This window comes from Mastigoproctus giganteus, chromosome 8, assembly GCF_048544385.1.
Source record: "Mastigoproctus giganteus isolate SK-2022 chromosome 8, ASM4854438v1, whole genome shotgun sequence".
NCBI classification, from domain to species: domain Eukaryota; kingdom Metazoa; phylum Arthropoda; class Arachnida; order Uropygi; family Thelyphonidae; genus Mastigoproctus; species Mastigoproctus giganteus.
The window spans coordinates 118,541,323-118,558,259 of record NC_143582.1 but is presented as its reverse complement, the minus strand read 5'-3'; the positions used below and the strand labels follow the sequence as shown (position 1 = coordinate 118,558,259).

The following is a 16,937-nucleotide window of genomic DNA, read 5'->3' as shown; positions in this document are numbered from 1 at the left end:
TATCTCAGCAGAGTTAGAATGAACATCACCGTAGAAAACGAAACATTTATAAAGCAGCGATATATCTTTAATATTTCGTTTATAAATACTAATTTTTATTAACGGTGTATTTTTCTACTGGTATACTAAAATCCATTTAATTTTGTTGAAGGGTTGTGCTTTCACGAAAATGGCCAATGGGATTTTGGTGCATTCTTTAAAAATAAGGAAACAGGAATTTCTGAGATATACTTAGCTAAATTAAATGGAATTTCTGATTATAGATTTACCATGATAACACTAAACTTTTAGTCAACACCCGTAATTCTTTGTCATCGAGGATTTCATTGGCAGTGTTTTTACGCTGCTCGACAAAATTAGTAGAACAAAATGTTTTTTCACGAATATTTTATTGGGAACAGTGTCACTGAAGGCGTATATTTTATAAAATAGGCATCCCGGAATGCATATTCTAAGTATCCAATAGAAATAAATCTACCACCTCTCAGAGCCGTACATTATTCAAATTATTCATGGACGGGATGCGACCACATTACTTCATTCCCGTTTTTTTTTCTTCTCAGTGGAACAGCCACCACATCTCCAGTACTCAGGATCACAAGTCAGCGTCTTTCAGACGATTCTTGAAGATGGCGAGCCGTTGGACGACTTGAAGCTGGGGAGTCGCAGATGTAAGTGCAATGGCTTAATGGGACATGCAGTGTCGTCTAGGCATTATGGAAGCAGTTTCAGGAGACATGAACTATTACAAGAAGAGCTGGCTCTAACAGTTTATCAATTGTTTCTTGAGATTTCCTCTGCCACAGGTGAAAACATTTCTAACCGGAACTCTGTTAAGAAGACTCAGTTCAAGTGGACTCTAAAAACGGAAGCCGGTGGTTTTTATCGAATTAACCCCAAACGACCTCAGAGCTCTTCGAACCTGGTGCCATGAACATGTGACTTGGAGTCCTAACGAATGAGGTACATTTCTGTTCTCTAATGATTCCCGTTTTTACCTACATACAGATTCTAGACGTTATTTCATCTGGAGACAATGAGGAATGCGGTATCATCACTCCAATGTAAGAAAAAGGGACACTTACAGTGGAGGCGGTGTTCTCGTGTGGGGCAGAATAATGATCAACGGCCGCATCTCTCCATGTTTTTGATAAGGATATCGTAACTGCGCAGAGGTACCGAGAACAGATCCTCGAAGCCTATGTTCGACAGCTGGCCCAGATTTTCTTTCCTCTTTTCATGCATGACAATGCCACTGCACATAAAGCTCAGGTGGTGGAGAAATATCTTGAAATTGAAGATATCTAACGACTGCCGTGGCCAGTACGATAAGCAGACTTGAATCTGTTCCAATATTGTGCGACACCCTTGGGCGTCGCATTACATTCCGGCAGCTAACTCCTCTGTGACTTGGCGAGCTACGCTGGTGGAACAAATAGGATTTGTTGCCACAGATATCGAGCATGGTTCACCGCTGACTGGCCTGATTAGTCGTTGAGGGGGATCATATTTTCGAGAATCTTCTGTCGACTTCTGTGATGTAACCTTTTTGGTACTTCTTATACAACCCCTATAAATATCCCTTATATCTGTCCGTAGTTTTTTGCTATCTCCTCATTTCATCGATATTCTATGGTACGCCACCATACCATATTTTGTCCTGCTTCATCGTAAGCTGCGATGTCAACTTCCTGGAATCACATATATCGCTTATTTTTTTCGAATGTACTGTAAAGTAACCTGACTATGTCAGACTGCTTGAAAACATTACATTTTTTGCACACTGTCATCTGTTCTAAAAGTGAAATAACCTAATCGTACCTTACGATTCGTAATATAAGATTAAGTTAATTAAAAATTGAATTTTAAGCAAAACAAAGTAACCTAATGAAAGTCTAGATTAATTTTTCTGAAATTCATGACGTTTTTGAAGAATCACAGCTGTTCAATCAATCAGAATGATGGCCTACGACGTACCAACAAACCATTCCCGATAACAGAAGAATAACATTATTTACTTTTAATTTTCATTACTGAGAGTAGTTCCTCCGAAACGGATGCTAATATTAGTTTTATGTAAAGGACGGTGTACTACCAACAGTTCAACTACTCATCTTTTCTCATTAATGGAGTACCTTAATTGAAAGCGTTGGAACACTTTTTCACAATATCATTTTTATGCATACACTGCTGTCATTTTTGCATGTAGATGGAATATTGACGAAATGCTTGTTATTACTGACAAGATAGATTTCATAAATATTGTCCATATTAAATTATTCATTATCTGCCCAGAGTGAAATGGAAATACTGTATATATGTTTCAAATAGTATGGGATGCTAAAATACGAGAACTGGTTCACCACGATAAATAACACACAAAACAAATTGTGATGTGGAAAATTAAAAAAATAAGTAAAACGTTTCGAAATCTCTAACATATTTTTGATAACGTACAATACAACTTATGAGAGCAGATTATTCTGTATGCGGACCGAAAGTGTGATGTCTTCCAAGCTAAGAGACGAAATTTAAACATTCCTTTATAAGGAACCATGTATCCTTTTACTCTTGGCTACAAAATTTATAGAACAGGAGGATGTTATAACAAAATATTGTGTACTCTTCTATAGATGTTATACAGTTCACTTTAACTGAAGAAGATGTATTTGTTCTTCGTCGATTGTACAGCTTTCATCATCTCTATATTAATGTTATCAAAGGTATAAGGAACGTTCTTACCATTTAGCTTATCTTTAATATCGGATTTCGAAAGGGGAAATGAACTTACTGTTATCTTTTGAAGCATTAACAATTTCTAAAGGTATTTCTCTTCGACTTTGAATATACTCATTAATGTGACTTGATTGAAATCCGTGTGTTAAGCCTTGCTTTCAGTAGGAAAATAATCCCAGCTCAGCTACCGCCAAATATACAAAACAAGTCCACTGTGCATAAACCATGTCAACACAATCCGAAATCTTAAAGCTGAAATGATTAAGGTATATTAGGCTCTGAGAGGCAATAGTAAAATGAAGGAATGTGAACATTTCATGGTTAAAAACGAAACCAGAACTAGGCCATAAATTCAAATTTAAGAGGAAGACGGACATACATTGGCCCCCTCTCCAATGTTCAATATTTATCAGAAAATAACTTGAATAAACCGTGAAGCGATATTTTTCTTCTGATATTTCTTGTGAATAAATTATTTAATGAAGAAATATCATTCTTTACTATTTTGGTACAGCAGCGTACTTATAAACAAACAAAACAATTCAACTTCTGATGCAAAGAGGAGTAAGGCATACACTGTAAGAGTATTGTAGCAGTTTATAATATGTATTACTGAATATGTTAATAATAAGACAGAAACTCTAAAATTAATGTCAATCAAAACTGACAAGCTATGCTAAAACGTTATGCGTGACAGTCAAAAAAAAGTTAATTCATACAGCTAAATTTATAAGGTATGTTAAGAAAGAATTAGTCGTAAAATACCAAATTCACAGAGAAATTAAATATCCCTTGCCCATATAGTACCTTACATCGAGTAATATAAATGCTTCAGACGACTGAAGCATTTTTTAGTGAACAATTTTTAAACAAAAAAAAAGCGCACCCATTCAAAACATTCATTTAATTTATGTATTTTACACACATTTTGGCAATTTTATCTTGAAAATATTAAATAAATGTTCGCCTTCCAATTTTATACACTTTTGAACACATTGAGCGAAATTCATCATAAATTTGGGATGTATTTCTTCATTTACTACAGCAATTTCTTCACGAATTCTTGAGCTTTTCGGTAATTCGTGACTTCGTTGCTTATCCATAAGAAGAAGCCAAGTTCCGTAATATCACTGTAACGAGAACGCCATGATATATCTCAAATGCGAGAAATGAACCGCCCTGGAAAGATATCGCGTAAGAGATTCATCCTCGGTCTGGTCGTATAGGATGTAGTTCATCCATGATGATGATACCATGTCCCATCTATCTATCTTATCATTGTCTTGAAACTGTCATCCGAACTCCAAAATCATATTACAGTAGTGTCTCCTTTATGTTCAAAGTAAAATTGGAAATAGAAAGGACACATAAATCTCAAGAAATAAATGACGTGAAAATTCATGAACTTGATGAGAATTATTGGAAGCTCAGTAGCAATAATTCTGTTTGTCGACATCACCATCAAAATAAAAATGTGCTTCATAAGTCATTATATTTACAATATATTTCAATTTCATCCTTTGCCCGCTTTAACTCCCATAAAACTCACAGAAATTTTGTCGATTCATTTTGTCATCTGCGGTCATCGTAGTCCTGAACCGGCTGGAAAACGCCTCGGTTCGAATTCCATAAAAGAAGCGAGGAATGTTTGGGACTTTTTCGCAACGTGGTCGAGTTATTCGGTCTCAAAAGAGGGTCTCATAGTTTTCCTACCGAAAGTTCGACGCTTCCATCAAGAAAAACAAAACGGCAATGAACGGAAGAATACACTCAATTACAGACACAATATAGTGACTCCTCATAGTCTTAGTTGCTTTGCCGCTTAATACACACCTAACCTAATTTTGAACAGCGCCATTTTGTAAGGGTGAAACCATTATGCACTTAGAATACGCTTCAGACAACTGTAGCGTATGAGCACGATACTGATTAATCGTCTCGGACTCTGTTCAGCAGAAAAAAGAACTCGCTCTCCATTCTCAGAAGTATTTGCAATTGATGGATTTCCCCGTGTCTTCATGCGTGTTACAGAACTGGCGGTTTAAAATTTGCTGCCAAAGACTTGAATGTGAAAATGAAAGGTGCATTACAAATACGAAATCATAGCCGAAAATTACACTAGTAGTGTTATAGTTTAATAAGTCGAACTGTCCCCTTTTTTTCTACAGTCATCTTTTACATCTGATATAGTAGCGCATCACACCAAAGTTTTGAAAAAAGCGTCAGTGATGGATTCGAAATTTTTCATTCTGTGTGGCGAGGAAGGTGATTATATCAACTGTGCCACTCGAAAAGGCTTCCAGCTGGGTTTGTTTATTTACATTCACGAGAAACGATAAACGGATGAAAAATCTACCTTAAAATTTAGATGATCTCTAACGCTTGAAGGTCGAAGTACGAGTGTATGTTATGTACAAGCTCATTAGATACTGTGAATTTAAGGTCAAAGTTTTGCACATGCCGTATAAGTCGACGCGTGGTTTTAGAATTATTTTTTAAAGTTTCAAAATTCAATTTGTATGACAGAATATACGGTACTTCCTTATGTATGAAACGAGAAGTTCAATGGTTCTACACTCCATAAAGTGATCTCCCTAGCCTGTTGTAGAATCGCACTAAAAGCAGAGATACCTATTGCATATGCGCAGAAAACAAATATGGACGAAATGTGACGGTTGTTTCCCCTGAACCCTGTACAATGATGCAAAAAATATGTACTGAAAGGTGCTCACACACTCGAGTGTGTAATAAAGAAACTACTGAAACAAGATTCGAGGGAAAGAAAGGACAGGGTTGGCTGAAATTATATGGGAAACAAACACAAATTAAATGTGGTTAAAAGAAAAAATAGATATGCAGCAGCGGCGTTTATCCCCCTCCCCACTCTTCCTTGCAACGATTTAGTCAAGAATGACTGGCCTGCAACATTCAACTGAATGAATACCCACTGTTAAAATTTTTCAATTACAGTATATGGTGATGATATACGTACTGGAAAATGTTGTGCCGTATGACTATACGGCACAACAGCTTTGCGTGGCAGTGAAGATACATTTACAGGGGGTACTTAAAATATTTATGATGTTCACTTCTAAATGAATACTCGCTGTTTCATTAAATGGTAGCAGCAGAAATTACTGCACATTACCACCGCTGTGCATGACAGTGCACTAACCGTGAGAATGAAGGATAAACATAATGCTGTTCACTTCTGAATGAATACTTACTATTGAAAGTATCAATAAATACTGGCAGCAGATCGCTTACACGGCACTACTGCCTCGTAATGCAGTGCAAGAACCTTTACAGGGGCAAATAACAGATCGAAACTGTTCATGAAAAAAACGGAGTACCGATGTTATGAATAATGTTGAACTTACTAGTAACAAGAACTTAGCTTTTTCACAATGTAGCTGAGTTCTTCAATCTCAGGCAAGGGTTGGGTGGTTTTTACTCCTGAAAACTCGACTTCCTCCTCCAGGAACAGGAAAATCGACCACAGTATACACGCAATTTTTAGAGATAATATAAAAGACAAATTAAAGCAAAAACCTTGGTTGCACTGGCGCTAAATATACATACACAATAAGAAGGCAATTAATGATTTTAATAAAAATTCACCGTTTAGAATGGAACAAAATTAAAATTATTTAAAGTCGGATAATTTCACAAAAGTATTTAAAATACATGGTTGCAAAGGCCTTAAATACACATACTCAATAAGAAGGCAATAACTGCCTGTTCGCTGTAAGAAGATGTAGTTGGAAAAGAACTTAATGGATATTATTAATCAAAGATTGTGAATATCGAAAATTTGAGGTTCATAAATGAAACCGCTGTTAATTTCCAATCCAATTTCAAATTTCATAATCCAGTGACTCTCATATGACAACTCACATAATACTGAATTAAAAGGTAATCAGAAATAAGCCATTAATGAGGGTACGGAGTTCGAGGAGCAGTATCGGATTTTGGTTCACTCATTATAAGTTTGTCAAAAGTAAAAATCTGAGAAACACAATCCCTTAAACAATTCCCTTTTCTTACGGAGGTTACCCCAGTGAATTACTTAATTCACTGGGCCTATGGTTCCGTCTTTTGTCTTATCGTTATATGGTGTTGGGTCCGTATTTAATTTTTATTAAATTAAAAAGTCTGCAATATACAACTATAAGCAACTGCCAATCGGGATGCACGGCCTCATTATACGCTAGTGATTATATTCCATTTAGAATGTCATTAATGGTCTATAGAGAAACATTAAATATGAGGAGAATCTAACTTGATAACAACGCAATGTTCACGCTCTTTATTTGAAATAGTTAGAGCTAAATACAAAGCTAAACATGATTATGAGATTCTACCTTCAATTGGTACTTTAAAAGAAGTCTGGTAATCACGCGAAAAGGAATTAATTGAAAAAGAAACTGATGATGGGAAAATGGGCTAACTGAGGAAATAGGAGCTTCCTGATTCATCCTGTTTAATCACATCAAACTTCCATAAATAGGACAGAATGAACCTGCTCTACCCCTCATCTGCATAAATCACTATCATTCTATTTTTAAATGATTTTTCTTTACTTTTCTCATGTTAATCACTTTTCCAAGATCGACTGCGATATACACTGTCAAGCACCTGGGCGATATATACTCTCAAGATGCACGGGGGTGCACATCTCGACTGCATTTAGGATTCTTGAGTGCCTTGCACTGCTTCTTTTGCATAAAAGCTTGAATCGGTTAGCAAAGTGCAAGTATGCATATCATGAACAGGATGAATGACTCCTTTTGTCAGTTTAACTAGTGCTTTTTGTTTGATACCAAGGCGAGAGATGATTCAACGTTAAACCATATCGTTCAGAGTTAATGCTGACATCAGTTCTTTAAAAGTGTAGCAGTAAAAAACGACTGGAATCAAAGTAAATGGTTGCCATAACGTTTCATGAAGAAATTTGGAATTAATAATGTTTCCTTTTGCAGGATGAAGGTGCTTCCATTGCATCAGTCTCCTATTTCTCAGAAATTTCTTGGTAGCTCTACAACAGCAGATTTGGAATAGCAAATTTCGCCAAACACAGACAACATTCTACCATTAATCCATTGTGAATCTTCCGTTCAGCAATTAAAAATTGAATAACTGCACGCTGTTTGGATGTGCCGTCTATTCGAAATGCCATACAAAAATTCCACACCTACTCTAACAAAGAGTATATGAAACTAAGCAGGTCTTGTTACGAGCATATCGACGTAATTTTAGCATACGACGTCCGTAGGTCCGTTTCCGACACCCTGATGAAAACTGAGATGACCCAGATGACTAAAAATATTCGTCCTGATTTTGTAAGGGTAACATTTTTACAAAAACTACTCGAAAATTAAGTTATTTCGGATGGTGATTAATCGTCGATAAACTTTGAAAATACAAGTGAAAATTTGCTGAACCTTAACTGACTAGTTAAGGTTCAGCAAACGTGCAGTGAGGTTCGGTAAAACAGTGAAAAATGACGTACGGGTGGCTGTTGCAATTATGGTGATTGGAACGAGTTTACTTTAGAGTATAAACCGGGCACAAACACCAAGCAGCCCGTCAGATATGTACAACATTCAGAGGAGATACAGTGAGTGAACACACAGAGTCCAAAACAATTATTTTAATGAGGTGATGATGAATCACTTGATGGTGTACCCAATGAGGAATAATTACCATTGACGATGAACTGAAGGTCACCACTGAGAACTAGATTCAAACCAAACTCAGGTGCTTTCAGAAAAATTCTATACGAGCTATGAAACCATTTGTTTGCATTTGCATTGATTGGAAGAGGTGTAAAAAGTGAGTAAATTGGTTCCAAGTAAATTCTCAGCCGGCAACAAATTCTAGCGACTATCAATTTGCTTAACACTGTTTTCGTGTCATCATAATGAAGTATTTTTGTACGTTGTTGACGCCCGACGAAAACAATAGCTTACATCGGCAAAGTCAAACGATCGCATCATTGGCTATCATCCTACGAACTTGACCCGCATACATCGATTCCCTGGCTTTCACAAATTAGGTGTCTGAAGAAATGTAGCTAGTATCGTCTATCATGATCTTCTACTCGCTGACATAACGTCTTTGTATGAATCTTTCGACATGTTTTAATTTAATACTAAAAGTCCAGAAGAACTTTTATTGTTTTGAGGAAAAATGATATGAGATTTCGTAGAGTCAACTATGGTGATCAACCTTGAACAGCAAGACCATATTTGAAAAATCTCATAAAAGAGAGATTTTTATCTGAAAGATTCGCATAAAGTTCACTCAAGCGGATTAGATCTTTGACTAAAAATATACTTTTAACTCTTGCGCCGAAAACTGAAAATATGAGGAAAACACATGCTTTTATAGGCCACACTTTTATGAGTTGGGAAACCACTACACGAAACAATAAACACCAGAATGATAATTTACCCCATTTAGTAACAGATACAAGATGCATTTGAGCGAATTTTTATGGAATCTTTCACGTTGTGACTGAGTTAGTCTTCGCGGACAAAGATTGTATGGACTGCTTTAGCGTACCAAGGATTTTCATTCAGCAAGCGGGATGTTTGTTGAGTGAATGTTTTCTATTTGCACGCAGTCAGTGCATTATGACTGTAAACGGATATTTTTGTTTGTACTATAGCATGTCTGCTAGTCAGAGGAATTTGCAATTAATCATTTTTACAAAGAATACAATCAATTACTGTGTTTAGCAGTGACAAGGGCTAGGACCACGTGCAATTTGACAATACATTCAGCCCATCACCCAATTCACAACGAACCAAAATATTTAACAGTTTTAGTCTCTTTAGGTGCTGTTTTTCCAGGCCACAGAGCTACCACGCTCTTCATGAATTAATGCAAATATTTCTTATAAATTCCAGAAAACTTTCACAATTATCGGTTTTAATTATTGAGTTTCCTAAATGACATTAAAGAATTCTTATTATTTCGTTTCCGTGTATTTTGTATCTCGTTTTACTTTTGTATTAAAGCAAATTGTGTGATATGATATCAATTTCTTTTCCTCCTTTGCTACACCACCCAATAAATGGATTCACTCTGCGCGTACTTTAAACAAATAACATTTTAAAAATTAAAAATAAATAAATAAGATATTTCGAATCTAATAAGCAGCAAGCTATGTGTTAACTTCATTAGCAACAGTAAATTAAATGTTTCCGTCTTGTTTAGAAGATAACGCAAGCCAAAAGCTTCACTGATATAAATAGTTAATCCCAAGACTCTACCTGTAGCTATGATGAATGCAACTGAGCATACACATTCCCTCAACAACAAAAGGTCCTTCGTAATTTTCATGTGAACGTAGGATATTCCAGAAAACAGAAGTTAAGGGGATAAATGAGAAAGGAGAACAGTTGGTTCTATGAGTTTGAAGTTGGGTATTAAATGGAGGCTCAGTGGTTACGGTACGTGTTCGGACTAGTTTGGAAGAGAGCGAACGAATTATAAATGTTAATTTATAGAAGAGTGCCTGTGGAAGTATCTATAGGGTATCTAATTACCTTAAAAGTATCGATATTTTTAGGTGAATGGGAGAATGAGAATGGGAACGAAAAGTTAAGACTTTTCATCCCCATAAGTTAAGCCATTTCAAACTAAAAAAAGAAGAATTCTCAGAATGGGACTAATCAGAGAGAGAGCACAGAAATTACAACTAAAGCAGAAACTCGATAAGTTGTGGTGATCAGAATTTTAAACAAAAGCAAGTCCTAGGTCTTTGTGAGCATATACTTAGAATTGTAACATGTCTGTAAATGGCGTGTCTGTCCATTCTGTGCTTTATTTGCTGTTTCCTGGATGAAATTTCCGAGTATCCAGAAGAAAAAAATCTAAATTACCCTAGCTTGAGACCGACTAACTCAGCGACGTTGTGAAAAATCCCTATAAAAGTTCCTCCCTCACGTCATCGACGAGATTTGAACTCAGGTCTGTACCACCCGCTGTAGGGAGGAGGTTGATTCTACCAACTATGTTTCAACGATGCACAAGAGTTTTCAAAACATTTGTACAGTTTTCTTCCTCCCCAGGGAAGAAATCATCCCTTTCCTCAAGGAGGATAATCATCCCGGCTTAGAAATATTTTCTGTTGGAGCTTCTGCTGCACAATGACGCCTAGGCGTTATAGACTTATAAGCTAAACTCAGTGAGAAATTGTTTGATAGTTTCTTTCAAAGGATTTTTTTTAATATACAAGTGAGTCATTAAGTTGGGTTAGATTATAGAGGGTTAGATTAAAGTTAATGCTCTGCCAACTAATCGCTTTATGCACCCTAGGATTCTGAATTTTCTGAAAACTGCAGTCAGAATTACGATCTGCTCCGCCTGTGACACTTCAATAGGGTGGAAGTCAAAATAAATAAATATATATATAAAAAACAGATGCCATTAACATGGAAAACCAGTAGAGCGAAAAATAAACCAATACATAATGAAATAAAAAGGGGGAACAAGATAAAGGGTGCTGCTAAGGGAACACTCCTAAGATGAGTTAGAAAAAGCCAATTAATAAAATGACAAACAACATAAATTTATAAAATTCCAATTAATTCAAATTTAGCGGCCCCCGGAAGATATCACGAGGTCCAAATTACGAGGTCAAATATCACCAAGAAAGGAGACAAACACCAACTACAACACGTGACCAAAAAGATGAAAATAAAAAAAAAATAGACTGATCACGACCATTATGCTCATCTTCCACAAGGCCAACAACGGTCAGGGAATGAATCACTGCATTTCGAACATTAGACAAATCCAAGCATCGTTGCGCAAATACATCGATTCAATAGGGCTTCTGATGTGAGGGAAGAAAACCATCCGAATCACTCGTGGAATCTTAATCTTACTGTAAACAACTAACAAATGCAGTTGACGGAAGGCAATCGCTGCAACGTGCACGTAGCGAAGAACTAATTAAGTAGAAAGCTAACAACAGTCACTTGCTAGAAGTAAATGTACTATCAAATATGTAAGAAAAAAAAGTCCTTTAAACCTAGCTAGCTAACATCAAAGAACGCCGTGTAAAAAGAGTTGCGAAACCTGAAAAATAAAACTCTTTCAGCCTGCAACTTAAGTTTCAGGACACAAGTGACTCTTCTCTACCTACTTCTTCCAAAATTGCGATTTAACTCCATCTAGTTTTAAAACTCCGCAGTGCAAACGTTTGAATATTTGCGTAAACGATGATAGTCGCGCGTGGTTATTCTAAATTTGCACCGAGGAACCAAAGGCAATGAAATAGAATTCCACCATCTGATTAAATTTTAAAGCCGATCTGTCTGTTTTCGGGATTAAAAACACTTTCGTTTGAGCTGACCGTGGTTCAGTGTATATGATTGCTAAATAAGGTCATCTTGTATTCTCTCCTCTGACCCTAAGTGGCCCTTCCAGACTACAAACAGAAGAAATACATTTTTGAAACATTTTAAAAATTAAAATTCAAACTTGCTTTCCATTTCTTTTCTATGTTCCTTCTTTAAAATATTCTTTGGCCTCTTGACAGAACTATTCTTAGACTGCTGCTGCTGCTGCTTTGGCTTGCATCCGAAATGAAATGATTTCGTTTTATAGATATATTGAGGAAACCAAAACGTGAAAGTCTCATGGTAACAAATCTGTACATTTATGTCAGGTGTTTTGAGTTCGTCCTGGTCTTTTGAGGTAACCATCCTAAACTCGGGTTTGCTAGACGTACATTATCATTAAACCGGATGATTTCTGCAATCAGTAGTCTTGGTCGCTTGCATTATACACTAAGTGATCACTGAATTATGACCACTTACCTAATACTTCGTATGTCCTCTTTTTGCCCTCAAAACAGCAGCTATCCGACGTGGCATTGATTCAACAAGATGTCGGATGCGTTCGGGAGGTATGGCCAACCAAGCTGTGTGTATTGCAGTCAACAATGCAGATATGGAGGTAATTGGTGTATCCAGACACCTGATATGCTTTTCCATAGTGTCCCACAAGTACTCTATGAGATTGATATCGAAGGAGTTCGGAGGCCAATCGATATGCTGGAAGTCAGAACTGTGGCCCTCAAACCATTCCTACAACAAGTGCCCGATGGCTCGGCGCATTGTCATCTTGGAAGAAACCATCGCTATTCGGGAAAAAGGGTAACACAGCGGGGTGTACACAGTCAGCAAACAGTTGACGATAGCGGAGACCACTGATATGTCGTTCCACATGCACCAGGGGTCCAAGTTACTGCCAATGAAACATGCCTCACATCATACAACCGCCTCCACCTGCCTGTACTTTTGATAGCATGCATGATGGATCAAGAGCCTCATGTTGTTGACGCCAAATCCGTACACGACCATCCACGGTATGGAGTAAATAACGTGACTCATCCGACCAGCACACCTTCTAACGTCCAACTTGCATGCTCTTTTCACCTGGCGAGTCTTTTACGCCGATAAACCTTGGCTAGGAGAAGATGCCGTAGGGGTCGTTTGCTAGTATAGCCCATACGTCCGACCGTGCCATGGTCATTCCAGATATTGTTCCGGGTTGGCCCATGTTGTATTAGGTAGTCAACTCTTCAACAGTGCTGCGCCTGTTCGCCTGTACGAGTCGTCGGACAAGGCGCTCACCTCTAACATCAACATTTCGCTTACCTTTTACAGTTTTGCCGTCGGTTCGTTGTTTGACCATTTTGACGCCAGTCCTGGTACACTTTAACTACAGCGGCTCTCGAACACCCCACCAGTTCAGCTGTGCGAGAATTTGAGGCACCAGCTCGTCGAGCACCCGCAAACTATCCTTATCAAAGTCTGATACATCCTTCCTTTTACCCATCACGCTTGGAATTTTACTATCTACTGAACCACCGGAACTTTATCTATGCTACGTAGGTCGACTCTACACTCTCGTACCTCACGTGGTCAACGAGGGTCACATTCAGATTTCATTGGGGTGGTCATAATTCAGTGATCACTCAGTGCATGCTGAGGTGTTGGAGCACAGAGGTTTCAATACACCGTTCCGAGTTGGAATAAGATTCTTTAAAGCCTAACAGTAAAACACCACAGCAGTAGAATTTTTCTGAAGAAATTGGAGGTCAACATTTTTTTTTTTTTTTTGAATCCCGGTCGAATCCCAAATGATGCAAGGATTTTTATGGGTCTCTTTCACAACGTGGCTGAGTTAGTCGCTCTCAGGCGAGGGTAGCATGATTTTTTCTTCCGAAAATTCGGGTTTTTCCTCTAGAGAAACAGCAAATGAACCGCAGGACACACGCCATTTAGAGACATATAATATTCTGCACAATATGATTTAAGTTTCTGATGAGCCTGAAACCCTACAACAACTGACCAACTATTCAGACACAATATCAACAGAAAGAGTGTTATGCCGACGACCTGATGATTCTTGACCAAGGGTACTGAAGACCAGTCCTTCAGCAAAAATCAAACAAAGTTTTTCGAGAGGTGGAAGCATGGACCTACATGCATGAACTTACAGTCTCCACCACAAGAAGTACAATATCGTAATGCTCAAGTGATAGTGAATGTCAATAGAACGTCGACCATCACATATAAAAAAATAAATTTTCTGTTAATACTCCGGGAGCGCTACAAGGTCAGGGGAGTTCACAAGGTGTACAAAATACAAGAAAAGGAACATCACTGGAAATCAAGAACAAATTAATCCGTAATAAGATTAAGCTTAGGTGTATCATAAGCGCCAGAGCAATCAAACCTAGGAGGAGTCAATATACTGTGTGTGTAAGTTTCGTATATTCCTTGGCGATTTGCCTGTTTATTGAACAATATTCGAAGTTTCCAGAAGACGAACTATGTAATCATCGCCCGAGACAGACCCACTCAGCGACGTTTCTAAAAAAAAATCCATAAAAATTCCTTTCGTCATTTATCGAACTGGAACTCGGATTTTTTCCCACACGGTGTGTGGAAAAAGAACAGTGATTGTTCACTGTGTTGCCCGGCAACACAGCGAACTTATCATTTTTATAAACCTGCAATGAATAGCAGGATTGGAACTTTCCGCATTCATGTCTAATTTACATGGATCTGGGAAACTAGCTAACTCTGCATCTTGGTACATAAACAGTTCCACGAGAACAAGAACTCGTCAACAATAAGGAAACTTTAGAATACTTTACAGTTTACAAAAATGCTGTCTGCCTTCAAAAGAAAAACTTTATAATAAAGCAAGGAGAAGCACCCAACGAAACACTTTGTCTTTCATACGACTACTAGCCTCAGCCAGCCCTACTTCCACCAGTAAAAGGGGGCCATTACAACCAGTTGTTCTGCTAAAGGAACAGCAGCGACACACCCAATTAACTCTTCGCGATAAAAATGCTTAATACTTCTGTCAAAAATTGATGATGCTTATCCTGTACCCAGGAGCACTTTCAAGATCTAATTGGGGGCCTTTGTACATCCGTTCTGGAATGGGACATTCTGACACAGATCGGCAATCTTCATAGAATCCATTACTTCAGACTCTTTCATTGACACCGATTCCTTCTATTTGGAATGGAATTCGACGCATGTTCCACAACATAAAACCACAGATACAGAAACATTCTTGTCTTCAGATGTCTCCCTGTTGTCGTCTGTTGACACTGGTGTTTATCACTTAATACCCTGTGAGAGATCTTTGAGATGCAGAATTCTCTTGATCGTGCGTGGGATTTGCATACCCTATATCTGGAAGGTGGGATCTCGTGGTGGTCCGTATTTGTCGATGACCTATGGATATCACGACAACGCCGACACTGGTCTTGCCCAATGTGAGACCTTAGAGATAATTCTGTCTTCTATTTCTAGCCTTTATTTTCTCTCTTCACACTGCTCTTTCCCTGTTCTGACTTCTATTCTATTCCCTTCCCCCCATTATCCCATGCTATAGATATTGATATCTTTGGTATAGATATCTTTGCTGACTCTGGGATGACCTCCTTCAGCATAAAGGTAGAATTGTCAGAGCTTGGTACTGCAATGGCACGCATCTTCGTGGCGAGACCAGCAGCCAGGAAGCCACCTCCCAAGTTATTCTGTGTTCCTGGTAGCAACCAGGAACACAGAATAGGTTCCCCTCATAGGTAGCCCAGCTGCTAGAATCGCCGTCCTCCCCTAGGAAGAGACCTGATTTCAAATACCATCAACGACACTGGGAACTTTTAAAAACCCTTTTCACAACGTCGCTGAGTTAGTTGGTCTCAGGCGAGGTTAGCATGTTTTTTCTCTGGGAAACTCGGTTTTTCGTCCAGCAAACAGTAAATCGACCAAGGAATACCGGCAATTTAGAGACATATTATATACGCGCACAATATAGCCCAAGTTGCTGATGCGCCTTAAACCCTACATAAGCCGAAATAGGTTGGAATCACAGGGAAAATCACTAGATGGATAGGGATAGATTCAGGACAGGAGGCAGCAGGTTGTGGTAAATTGTTATTCCTCAGATTGAGTTAATGCAAGAAGTGGGGTTCCCCATAGATCAGTATTGGGTCCACTGTTGTTTTTGATTTTCTTTAATGACATCGATGAAGGGATAGAGGGCGTGATGTCTAAATTTGCAGATGATGTAAAGATTGGTAGAGTAGTTAATGATCACCGCCAAGCACAGCTTCTTTAGAGTGACCTAGATAGACTTCAGGGACGGTCAGAAAATCGCAGCTATGCTCTAATTCAGCAAAGTGCAAGGTAATTACACCTGGGGAACAGTAGCCCCAAAATACCTTATACATTTGGTGGAGTTGAACTAAAGTCAGTAGTGGAAGAAAGGGACTTCGGCGTTAAAATAAGGTTAGACATGAAGTTCTCCAAGCATTGTAGACAGATTTGCAAGGAAGGCCCATGGTGTCCTATCGATGATTTATGGAACATTTGCTAGTAGAGGCAAGGACGTCATGATCCCATTATATAAGGCTTTAGACCACACTTGGAATATTGTGTTCAAGTGTGAGGACGGCACCTAAGAAAAGACATCGAGCTTCTTGAAAGGGTCCGAAGACGGGTAACTTGCCTATTGAGCTCAGAAAAAGGATGTTCATACGAGGGAAGACTTCGAATATGTGGGTTGCACATTGGAGTGACAGTATCTGTTGTTATTTGGAAACTAGGCACCTTAGAGGAGACTTGATTGAGGTGTTTAAGGCTCTGAGA

The 16,937-nt window shown here is 38.2% G+C and overlaps 1 protein-coding gene across 5 annotated transcripts in view; it reads right to left on the bottom strand.

The window, feature by feature from the left end:
* LOC150081782 (opioid-binding protein/cell adhesion molecule homolog) overlaps nt 1-16,937 on the bottom strand; it is a 298,024-nt gene that overhangs the window by 22,972 nt on the left and 258,115 nt on the right. The window lies entirely within an intron of this gene.